The following is a 12,565-nucleotide window of genomic DNA, read 5'->3' on the forward strand; positions in this document are numbered from 1 at the left end:
GTTCATATTTATCAAATTAGTGCAATTAGGACTTTTTCTTTTGAAGAGATTTAGTAGGATTATAATAAGAAGTGTTTTATTAGATTCGGAAACTTCCTTGTAGGAGCCATAAGGGTGTAAAAAAGTCTATACAAAGAGTAGTTAAGGAAAAACTATGACAAAGTTCATCGAATAATTGTTTTTTCTATTTTTTTGGCTTTGGTTCTTTTTTTTGAACCTTCTCTAAACGTGATTTATATTAGAGCTATGCCATTTGGTATTCAAATACAAGTTTGATCATTCTTTGGATTATGACTCCTAAGAAGAAACAAGTGGCTTACATTATGGAGCAAGAAATCAACAATAAAACATAAGAGGAGGTGGCAGGGTTAAGAAGACAAGTTGATACACTTACTCAAGAGTTGAGATCACTACTTTCTCGTTCCAAAATAGGGGACAACGGCTCTGATGCAAGTGCATCTATTCATTCCTTTTCATCATCAATGCAAGCAACTGGATTGGATGTAGTTGTAGGTGGTGACTATAAACAGTGAGAGATGGGTTTCAATATTGAGATCCTAGAGTTTCATGGATGTTTCTTTACTGAGCAAGCAACCAAATTGGCTATAATTACTACTGTTGAATAGAAATGATGGAAAACAGATCTTAAGTTTCAGTTCCCAAATATTCATGGAGGTATAACCCCAAATAAATTCATGGAATAGAGTTTTATAGAGGAATTATCAATTTCAGAGTCTAAAGGTAAAATCAAATCTTATGACTTTGTTGATTGCTTTAATATTGTTAAGGATTGCAATGAAAATTTTGCATGACCATTCTCCACAACAATATCTATTGAAGAGAAACTTGTTGATTGGAACAAGTCTCCAATCTTTTATAAAGAACCAATTGCTAAGAGGAATCTTCCATCATTCACAATGAATTCCAAAATGATGGAGATAATACTTATTATCTTAGGGTTTATGGTCACATTGTCTACACACATGTCCACGAAGGTCCTTATTGGCAAGAAATTTTGCAATGTCCAATACGGTTAGTAAAAGAAAAATTAAGTTATCTGAAAATCAAGAAATATGTTTCAAAAGTTAAAAGATGTAATGAAGATATTTAAATTCATATTAGAGGATTACACCACCAGTTACATATGAGAAAGTTAGAGAAACATAATGGAACTACAAAACTATATGGACGACCTCTCAAATGGTAACATGAATCCGAGGTTGGATTCTCTTCAACTTGGGGGGGAAGATGTAGTACGAGATTCAGCCCAATTGAGTAAATAATTACTAAGTTGGCGTCAATAACTCATCTTAATTCGTTTTTATCAAGTTAGTGCCATCACGGAATTTTTATCTTAATTCGTATTTACCAAGTTAGTGTTACAATAGAATTTTTGAATTTGTATTCAATTAGGACTTTATTATTTGAAGAGATATTTAGTAGGATTATAATAAGGAGTGCTTTATTAGATTAGGAAACTTCCTTATAGGAGCTATAAGGGTATAAATACGTCTATATAAAGAGTAGGTAGGACAAAGCTATGACATAGTTTTGGTTGATTTTTCTTAAGTATTTAGTGAAGAATTGTTCTTCATATTTTTCGGCTTTGGTTCTTTTCTTTAAAGTTTTTCTGAATGTGATTTGTTTTCTGTACCAGGAAAGAAGACATGAATATTGCGGCTATATAGTTACATGCAATAGTTGGATCTTTTGCTCCCTAAGCAATGAGGGGACATGGGGTCAAATTGGGAAGGTGGAGGTGACTGTTCTAATAGATTTTGGCAGCACACACAATTTCTTACTTGACTCCAAGGGTTTTTGTTATTGGTGGATTGTTATCTCTTATCGTTGGGCAGATATGAATTAGTTTGAGTACTGCTTCGTAACTTGGGCTCAGTTTGGAAGGAGTACAAATGCAAATATGTACAATGCAAATACATATTGCACTCTACATATTTGCATTTTTACTCCTTCCGAATTGAGCATTGGGACCAATTTGGTGGGATTTTACACAACTACGGATGGCATTCCAATTGAATGGTGAGCATATAGAATTACAAGGTCTAGCAGTGCTAAAGAATAAGGTGGTAAAGGAGTTAACCATCTATAAGCTGATTTTAAGACAGAAGAAAGGGTATATACTAAAGGTCAGCCAGGGCTTAAACCCTGTAAGTGAAGATTTGCATACAATGTTATTTAAATTCTCAAATTTATTTATGGAGCCTAGTGGTCTTCCTCCCGAATGAAGTCATGATCGCCAAATCAATTTAATACTGGGGTGGGTCCCATTTCAACTAGACCCTATAGATACCCTCAATATCAAAAGTTTGAAATAGAAAAGCTGATTAAGGAGATGTTGGATAATGAAGCCCAGTAAGAGCCCATTCTCATCCCCAATCATTTTAGTGAAGAAGCATGATGGGTCTTGGAGACTTTTGTGTCGATTATGATTTATGGAGCTTTAAATAAAATTATAATTAAAGACTAGTTTCCAATACCCCTTAATGATGAATTATTGGATCAGTTACAAGGACCCCGAAGTGGCTACTAAAATTGTTGGGCTATGACTTGAAGATTGAGTACAAGAAAGGAGCCGAGAACTCAGCTACTAACGTTCTATCAAGAATGCATGAACCTTCCAAGCTAACTACTTTGTCTCAACCAAGGTTCAAAGTATAGACACGTATTGGCCCACGTTATTCTGGGATCCCTCCGATGCACCGTTACAATGGGTGTATCAGAGGTTTGACTGGTTCAGGGGGGTAGAGGAGACCTAATCCGCCCCTGAACCGATTGCAGAAAAAAAAAAGCAACCAAAATGTGTATCGATTCGCTCGATACACCCCTACAGGCGTATCAGGCGTATCGATATTTTGAACCTCGGTGTCAACCCATTCCCCTGTGATTGAAGCCCATTGAGGAAGAAGTATAGTCTAACACAGAGATGCAAAGATTAACTTTATTCATTAAAGTCATCTACTTCAAACAACATATTTGCTTACCTTCAAAATCTCCACTTATTCAAGTCATCATTGATTAGTTCCATTCAAGGTTCAAAGTATCAATACGTATCAGCCGATACATATCGTATCGGGAGCTTCCCAAGACACCCCTACAGAGGGTGTATCAGGGTTTTGATCGATTCAGGGGGTGGATGTACCTTAAACCAGCCCCTTTGAGTCGGATTTAGAAAAAACTAAAAAAACTATCGATACATCCCGATACGCCTCTACCGACATATTGGGTGTATCGATATTTTGAACCTTGGTTCCATTCTACTACACATGAGGGGGTACAAAAAACGTTGCATTGCTTGAGACAAGTATTCTATTGGAAGGGCATGAATAGATCCCTTGATTGTGCCATGGGAGAGCTGCCATCGGGAACCCTTGCAAACCATCTTTTGCATCGATTATTTCTTCTTTAACCCCTTTTAATTAGGTTCTGGATCCTAAGCCGGTTGATATTCCCATTCAAACTCTCACTCTAAAATCAGGGGGAGCCTGCAATTTTATTCACTAACGAATAAACTGAAACAACTTTAGATCCTATACATTTTGCCTAGTAAAAAATATGTGTTTATGGTCATCCACGTGGAGATTAGGGAGTTTCTAATAGGGACCTCAAAGTTGTAGTGATTCTTATGTTGCTTGACTGAAAACATGCTCTAATTCGATTTCAAGATGAAGGTGAGTTTCTCTATGTGTGGTTGCATGAAGTGGTAGTGGTCAAGGACATTTTATTCCATTTTGTTCATTGGATGCTCAATATTGTGAGCTCCATGAAGCTTGTGGCTATCTCAAGATGTTTTCCAAGATACAAAATCTCCTCATAAGATTTTAGAGTTTATCCTTTTAGACTAAAATTTGTGAAGTTGTAAGCCTTGACAAACATGGGGATGGACTACATTTTGTATCTTGGAAAAAGAGGTGCCTAACACATTCCCCCTCCCAATCTAAATGAATTTAGAATCTTTTGGTTGAATGCCTCATAGGTGGAGAAATTACGTCACTATATTTACGAGACAGCCACGAGCTTTTCATGGTGATTTCTATTAGTCAAGATTAAAATTGGTTTTGAGGAGATTTTACTAGAAATTAGGTACTAATTTCACTAAAATCCTCACATCTTTTCCTATAATCCCAAAATTACAACAAGCTTGAAGAGAAGCCTCCAAAGATTTGGAATCTCAATCAATCCAAACTTAAACTAACAAGATATATGATAAAAACATAAATAATCAATAATTAACTAAGAAAAACAACTAATAACATAGGTTAAGAGACTTACCTCTTCAATTTTGCCTTGATAAAGCTTGACAGAAGCTATTCTAAAGCTCTAGAATGGAATTTTTTTTTATGTTTTGGACCAAGATGTTTTGTTGTTATTCCTTAATGCAAAACAATGAATAATTGGGAGGGCATTTGCTTTTCTTTAAGGTTAGAGCATGAATACAAAGAGATATGGGCAGGTTTTGGCAAGTTTTTAACCCTAGATCTAGAGTTTTTCTTACATTCTTATTGAAGCTTGTCCGCTATGTGTCATAGGGTTTCAGGAAAGCTTAAACATGCAAGAAAACTCGAGAAATTTGATCTAATAGGCTTTCTAAAGGATGTTTGAGGTTTTAATTAATTAATCTAAGATTTTTATGAATTTTTCTATGGTTTCTTGTGCCCAATGGGGTTATTTTTGAACTTGTCTCTGTGAGGTTCGAATTTGACCTCTTAGTGGCAAAAATGTAAATTTAAAATAACTATAATGTCCCTTATGTCATTCCTATGTTTAAAAAGAGCTACCTTGGGGTTTTTGAGTTGTTTAGTCCATTTGGTTTATCCTAATTGATTTAGGTGTATTAATGGGTCAAGTATAGGGTTAACATTAGCACCTACCCTCTTGAAGTGTCAGGTTGGAACAAATTAAGGGGTGATTTGATCTATCTAGTGTATCGAAATGAAATATTTCAAGTTTAATTGTTAAACAAATGAATTAGGTTATAAAATTTGATGTACTGGGGTTTTTTTTGGGTCTTTGAACATGGTGGTGAGGTCTGGTTGGCCAAATGAGGTTTATATGATGGACATCTATGGATGAGAAGCTTTAATTAATAATATTTATTGAATCTTGGCTTGATAATTGATTAATTGAGGGAATATTAATTATGATGAAATTTGGTGGGTAAACATTTTTGAATGTCCTGAATGTAATGGAAGAGATGGATTTTTCATCAAAGGTTTGGATTAAAAGATTTGGTTTAGATTAAGATTTTAATTTATGGACCATCAATTAATGAAAATGATTGAAATGGAATCTTGCTTATTTAATAGTTAAATTAGGAAATTAGATTATGAGATTTGATGTGCTGGGGTTTTTTAGGGCCATGGATATGATGGTGAGGTCTGATTGGTCGAATGAAGTTTGGATGATGGAGGTTTATGGTTGATAAGCTCTAAGTAATGAGACTTGTTAAAATAAAATTTTAGTTTGATGGTGGGTCAAATAAGGGAATCTTGGTTAGAGGTGTGGATTGAAAAATTTGTTTTAGATTAAGGATTTAACTTATAGCTCGACAATTAATAAAATGACTTGAAATAGAATCTTTCTTATTTTGGAATGTAATGAAGGAATTTAAAGATGTCATTGAACATTTGGATTATTTTGAGGATTCTGGAATTAATGAGAAGAGTTTGGTTACTTGGGTTACAATTTCTTGTGTAATTTAATCATAAACATTAAATTAGAATCTTTATTGATCATATGGCTAAGTAAGAAAATTCTAAGCTAAAATTTGGTGCACAAACATGTATTAAGATGGGGATTTAGGTGGAAAGTTTAGATCTGAGAAAGAACTTGTTTATCTTGGTTGTCTATTTTTATTCATCCAAGGTCATCGAAATAGAATTTTAACATTTTTATGGTTAATCATCATAAATTCAAGGTAGGATTTAGGGTTTGATTGTATCTCAAAATCCTTGAGGCAATGGATGTGTTGGATTTGATTTTGTGAATTCAAGGTTCGATAATGTGTAGATCAAGGAATTGAAAAAAAAGTCGGTATAATAAATGATAGATCTTTGGAATTTGGTCATGAAATTCAACCTACAACTCAGTTATTTTTTTTTAGTCTAGAGGCTGTGCTTGATCAAGGTACTAAAGCCTATACAATGCTAGATGCTGGTGTGTCAACATTCTTGTTAATAAGAGGTTTAGTTTATTGGTGTAGTTTAATCAGGCGTTTGATGTGTGAGTTGTGCCAGAAGAGGACATTTTGGGTTTTGACAAGTCTTAGGTTGACTTGGTTATGCTTTCAATTTAGGGTCTCAAAAGAGAGTATAAAAAGTTAGGGTGTAGGGACAAAAAAAAATTGGGTGTTAACATGTATGGAGTTGAGCTAAGAGCTCTTTGTCATCCCCATTTGGATCAATTTTTTAGAATTACTATTTTATCTTTACAATGATCGCTTTATCATTCAATAGCTCAGGTTGCGGGGAGAGCTTTGAAGGTTAATGTAGTAATTGTTAGACTTAATTACTTGCATAACAACTACTAAGGTTTATGTAGAAGTCGATTTACTAAAGGAAAACCCTAATAGGGTTTGGATTGGTGTTGGTAAGGAAGGATTTTGGTAGAAAATCGTTTATGAGGATCTTCTTAAATATTGTTGTTTTTGCTATAAACAGGAGCATGATTGAGAGGAATGCGGCCAAAGGATTAAGAAAGAAGGCAAGAAGGTGGAAGGAGACAAGACAACTTTGGCTTTAAAGGACAAGAGGCCTATCAAGCCAAAGAAACTAGAGGTTAATCAACTGATGGCTAAGCAGATCTTTTAATGCATTGGACATTTAGTCCAGAAAGATCTAGTTCTAGTTGTTCTAGTCAATAATACTAGTTCGAATCCAATTGAAATCTTTGTTTAGAGCAATTAGGGTTCTCATTTTGTATCAACATAGCTTGTTCAGAATGATCCTCCTACAATAAAGATGGACATGAAAGTCCTCAATTTGAGACATTTGAATAGGTAGGAGATTCTATTTTAAATGCCAGTGCGACTAATTTGTTATTTAAAGTAGTTCCTTGATAATATCAATGGTATTGGGAAGTAGTTGAATCATCTAAGGCCGACTTGACTCATGAGGATGCCACTATTTTTGGGGAAGAAATTGAAACTTCCAAGGCTGATTTGGTGTGTAGCCAAAGTTTGAAGGGAATAATAGAGTTGGTGATAAAGGTGAGAATATGAGCATTAGTGTAGCATTAGATGGTGCCTCGATGACAATTCAATATAAGTTAAATAGTGAAATGTTTGTCCCTTCATAAGCTATATGTGAAGTAAGTGTTGAGGTAATTGAGGTCCCGATTGTTCTCAATGAGGACAATCTTGCTCAGAGTATAGAAACAGAAACACAGAAGGTACCAATGTAGGTAGATGGCCAGAGGCCAAAATCTGTTTAGCCAATTATGATGGAATTTTGTTAGGATGATATGGTGATTGGAGTTGGTGAAAGTTACAAGATTGAATTAGTAGCTTTTGTCATTTCAAAGTATAGAAGGGCCTTGAAGTGAGACATACAATGGATACATAGCCACCCTTATGAGGAAAAGCAAACATAGTAGTGAGAATCCGATTAAGGCCCCGCTCACTTTTGGGTAAGTTATTTACCCAGGTAAATGTACTTACCCGGGTAAGTGTTTCCTAGGAAAGACTTACCCAAGTAAGTGCATTTATCCATGTTCTTTTATTTCCCATGTAAATAAGGCAATGACATTTAGCCATAAAAGTCCATTATTAAAAGGGGCATTTTTGTCCCATTCAAGTGTTGGCAATTTTCCCCTAGGTGGGAAAGTTACTTACCCAACTAGGAGATGGGTATCACTTACATGTGATACCCAGGAAAATAAATTTTCCCTGGTCTCCACATAAATCTGAAAAAAGAATATGGGATTCTTGGCCAATGGGAATCAAAATCCCATTGACCAACTTTCCCCCCTCTCAAAATCTAGAAAAAGAACACCCCCTAAAAGGGTTGCATCTAAGAACAATGCAAATCAAGATTGGGTGATGGTGAACTAAACAAAATAAAGTAAAGAAAAATAATTTGAAGTCTAAGGAGGTCTAGAATATGACTCAATCAAAACTAGTTTGAAGATTGTCAAGAACAATGAAAGGTTATCATTCTTGTTATTCTTGATTTTGTTTTGTTCTTGGATTTATGCTTATTTGTAGGGCTTTTTGCTCATATAATTTCGAGGCATAGGTCTGATGCCCCCCTTTGTATGATCATTAACAAGGTTTTGTCATTAAAAAAAAAAGAACTCTACATGAAATTGAAATGGGTTAATTGGATATGGGTGTTTTATAAGCATAAATTACTAGCACAACACCTTGTAGAGTTTTCCTACAACAATAGCAAACCTTTTGCTATGGGTTTTCGTAAAAACTTAGTGCTAAGAAACATGTATCCACGCTGAAGAAAAACCTAAGTGTAGTATACCCAAACTACTCAACCCACTTTAAGAAATTTGAACTAAAGAACTCAAAGAAATAAAAAAAAAGACTAAGAATGTATCTATTAAATCTATTTTAGGTATATGATTTAATATAAGGGTAAAAGAGTTATGGTCCGTTTGGTTTGCTGGAATAGGGGTCTGGAATCGGAATCGGAATGGGCTATTCGAATTCCAACTATTTGGTTGGGCGGAATCGGAATCCCATTCCCATTCTTACTGGAATGGCATTCCCCCATTTGAGGGAATGGTCATTCCTTGCCCCTCCTTGGGAATGAAATCCCATTCCTGCTGATTTTAATTTTCATTCTCATTCCTATCTGAACCAAACAGACTATGGGAATGGACCATTCCAATTCCGATTTAGAAGGATTTTGATTCCGATTCCGACTACGAACCAAACGGACCCTTAAATCTTCTCTAACATTTATCTCCTATCTTTTCAAAATTTAAAAGGACTAACAAAATCATCAAAAAGTCCTTTTTACCCTCCCTTTCTTAATATTCCAATTCCTTTCACATATATCAATCCAACTATGCAAAATGAGGAACACTTTTTTCAGTTTAGCCCTCCGTGGCTTTTTATCTCTTTGTATTCTTCTTCACTAGTCTTTGTATCGTCCTATTAAAGAGAACTGTCCATGCATCCTTGTTAGACAATAGGAGGAATTTTGGACGACGGGAATTTTCATATTGAGATTGGAAAAGAGGTTATGGAAGGGGATTAAACAAGTTTTCCTTGGATGGTGTCAATATCCAACAGTGGGAGTCTATCGGGTACAGTTTTCAAATAAATTTTCTAGCAAGCCCTTTGGGCTGCATTTAGAAGCGATCTAAATCAAGAATCGATGTAAAACTTACATTCGTTTGTTTTTGTAAGCATTTTGGAGCGTGGAATTATGATCAACGTAAAACTCTACTCTGGTTCAGTTTTGCGTGCGTTTGAATGGAGTGGAGTTTTACGTCGATAATTGATGTAAAACCTCATCAAGCATGAAGTTTTACAGGTTTTACATCGATAATCGATGTAAAAACTACATCAATTTTATCGATGTAAAACTTTACACTCTTCCATCCATCACGTTTTTCAAAAAGCAACGATCACTTTTACGGTTCAGTGCAGAACGTTATCGGTCTACTTTTACACCAATGACATTTTACATTGATTCCAACTGCAGCCTTACGTAGGTCCCCTAGACTTAAGGAAGAAACTGAGTTTCAATTTAGTGTAGTTAACGAGGTGATGTAGAAGCCTCTATTATGGAGGAGCTTTGCTAGCTTGAGCATAGAGGTTCCATGGCTCTGTTCTGGATAAGGGATGCATACTGGCTGGGGCTTTTTTGCAGCTTCTATGGAACCCATCTCTCTCTCTCTTGGGCTAGTTTTGGAGCTAAAGGCTCTATTTTGGATTAGGAGTCTCTTCAGTTGGATTGGCCTTAAATATATCCGAGTTGGATGCTTCAGGTTCTTCGTACAGTTCCCGTAATTGGATTGGTTCATTGTACAAAAGAGTTTAATTGCTTAAAATTTGTTGCAAACATAAACACAAACAGCAATACCACATCCAATTAGCACAAAAGCAAAAGCAAAAACCTATAGCTACTAAACGAAGAAGCCAAGAGCATCCCAATGAGATCCATGAAATCAGGGATCTTTCTGGGCAAGGTTTTTAAAACCAGTTCGGAGAATGAATTGGTCAGGGGTCTGGTTCCTAGGTCAAATGGTCCAACCGTTCGAACTAAACGATTGGCCTGTTCTGACAAAAAAATAAAAAAATTTAAAAAAATAAAAAAAAATAAAAAAGTCAAAACTGTTTGAACAATTAATCGCCCGGGTCAGCAGTTTGCTGACCAAAATCAATGGTTTTTGGGAAAAATCTGATTTCGAGGAAAAATGGAACCATTTATCTGACTGATTCCCGGTTTTTCCGGTCTGGTCTGGTCTGATTTTGAAAACCATGTTTACGAGTGTTTATTCTTGTAAAGGATATCTGATATTGTTTCCTTGATTGTTGTTGAAGGGACTATAAAGGATTAAATTTGGGTTTTTCAAACAGATTCAGTTATGTATATCATCAGATGCAAATAGATGTTGATAAATTACTGATGTAGGGGATGTTTTTGTTTTAGTACGTCATTTTATAAGGGAGGTCTTTGTCCTTTTTGTATAGGGGAGGTTTAAGTCTTTTACCCTTAATATAATTAATAAAACCTAATAAATATGTTCTTTCAAATAGTTTTTATGAAGATTTTGATCAAATCAATGATTTGGAAAAGTGTTAATTTTAGGCATGGTTTTCAAAATCGGATCCGACGGTTGGACCGAAAAAATCGGAAATCAGTCAGGTGATGGGTTCCGTTTTACCCCAGAACCATTATTTTGCCAAAAACCGTTGGTTTGGTCAGAAAAATGCTGACTTGGGCAGTCGAATCATTCAAACCATCCAGCAGTTTGGTTGTTTTTTATTTTTTATTTTGTGAGAACAGGCAGTATATTCAGTTCGAATGGTCAAACCATTCGACCCAGGAACTGGACCCCTGACCGATTGATTGTCCAGTTTGATTTTAAAAACCTTGATTTTAGGAACCTAACTTAATTTTATCTGCTCGTAGAGGTGTCAAGGTGGGGTTAGCTTTTGAAGGAGACAACATTATGGACTGGGTTATATGGTGGGCATACTTTTGTCATTGATTTGTTCTTTTATAAATCTTTATGAGTTTTCATATACTATATGCCGTATTAAAATTAAACATATAGGGTGATTTAAAACTAGGTCATCCAATGTCCTATACCTATATGTAGCTTTAAAGTTTAAACCACTAAACCGTCTTGCATCTTGTAATAATAAGTGAATTAAAATAACTTTTATTAACATTAGTGTTCACATGCACTTCAATCAAATAGTACATATTTACGTTTAACAATTCTTACTAAATTTAAGAAGAATAATGTTCAAAATTAGTATTTTATAAACTAATGGAATAAATAATTTATCAAATCCACATTTAGAACAAAAGATGATTTTTAATATCAAGAAATTTATACAAATAAAATATTAATAATAGAATAATTATTTTAGTACTTAAAATTTATGAGTTTACGCATGATATGTATCATAAAATTTTATATATTTTTTCTATATATTATAAGTTAGTATTTTAATTTACATCGAATATAACATATTTATTATTTACAAAAATAAAAATATTATTTACAACATTTTCGAGAATATAAATCCATTAATTTACTTTTATATCAAAAAATGATTTTTTATTTTAGAAAGTTTGGAGAATTAAAAATATTAAGAATAAAATTATTATTTTAGTTATTAGAATTTATTAATTTGCATATTCTATGTATCTTAGAATTTTAACTGATTCGATATATTTTAAGTTAAGGTTAAATATTTTTATAAACTATTAACTGATATTTTAATTTACATTTGAGAATTTAATATTTGGTAGACCTTGTTGTTAATATTAAAAAGTAAAAAAAGTAAAACAGAAAATAATTAAAAACTAATAGGAACATATATTTTGTGTCTTGGACTCTTGATTGATGCATTACCAATAAAATTTTATAGTATTTATACATGACACTATATTAATTATAATATATATTCTATATATACCAGTAAAATTTACATTTCTATAAAATTTATACATTATTTGTGGCTATATATTTGACCTTAAATTTAGTGTTATTGATGTATTCATGATATTTGTATGCGTTTTCCTAGCATATCCAAGCATTTCTATATATTTTTCATCCATATCCATGTTGTCTAATACAATATTTAAGATCGATAATTTGATCCTTGCTCCAATATATAAGTGATAAAATGAAAGAGACATTAGAATAAAATTGACTTTTAGTGAGTCTTTCAAGTGGAATTGCATAAGATGGTATTCACTTCAAAGTTGGGTTTTATTGGTGGCCATAGACCGCCATCATATTTCGACATTTATTAAAACATTATGCTCTAATTGTAATTTTACCTTGATGTATCACATAAATTGATAAAAATATTATTATTTTATATAAAAGGATCAAATTTAAAATT

The sequence above is a fragment of the Nelumbo nucifera genome, chromosome 2 (assembly GCF_055504915.1).
Source record: "Nelumbo nucifera cultivar China Antique chromosome 2, China Antique-T2T, whole genome shotgun sequence".
Lineage (NCBI taxonomy): Eukaryota > Viridiplantae > Streptophyta > Magnoliopsida > Proteales > Nelumbonaceae > Nelumbo > Nelumbo nucifera.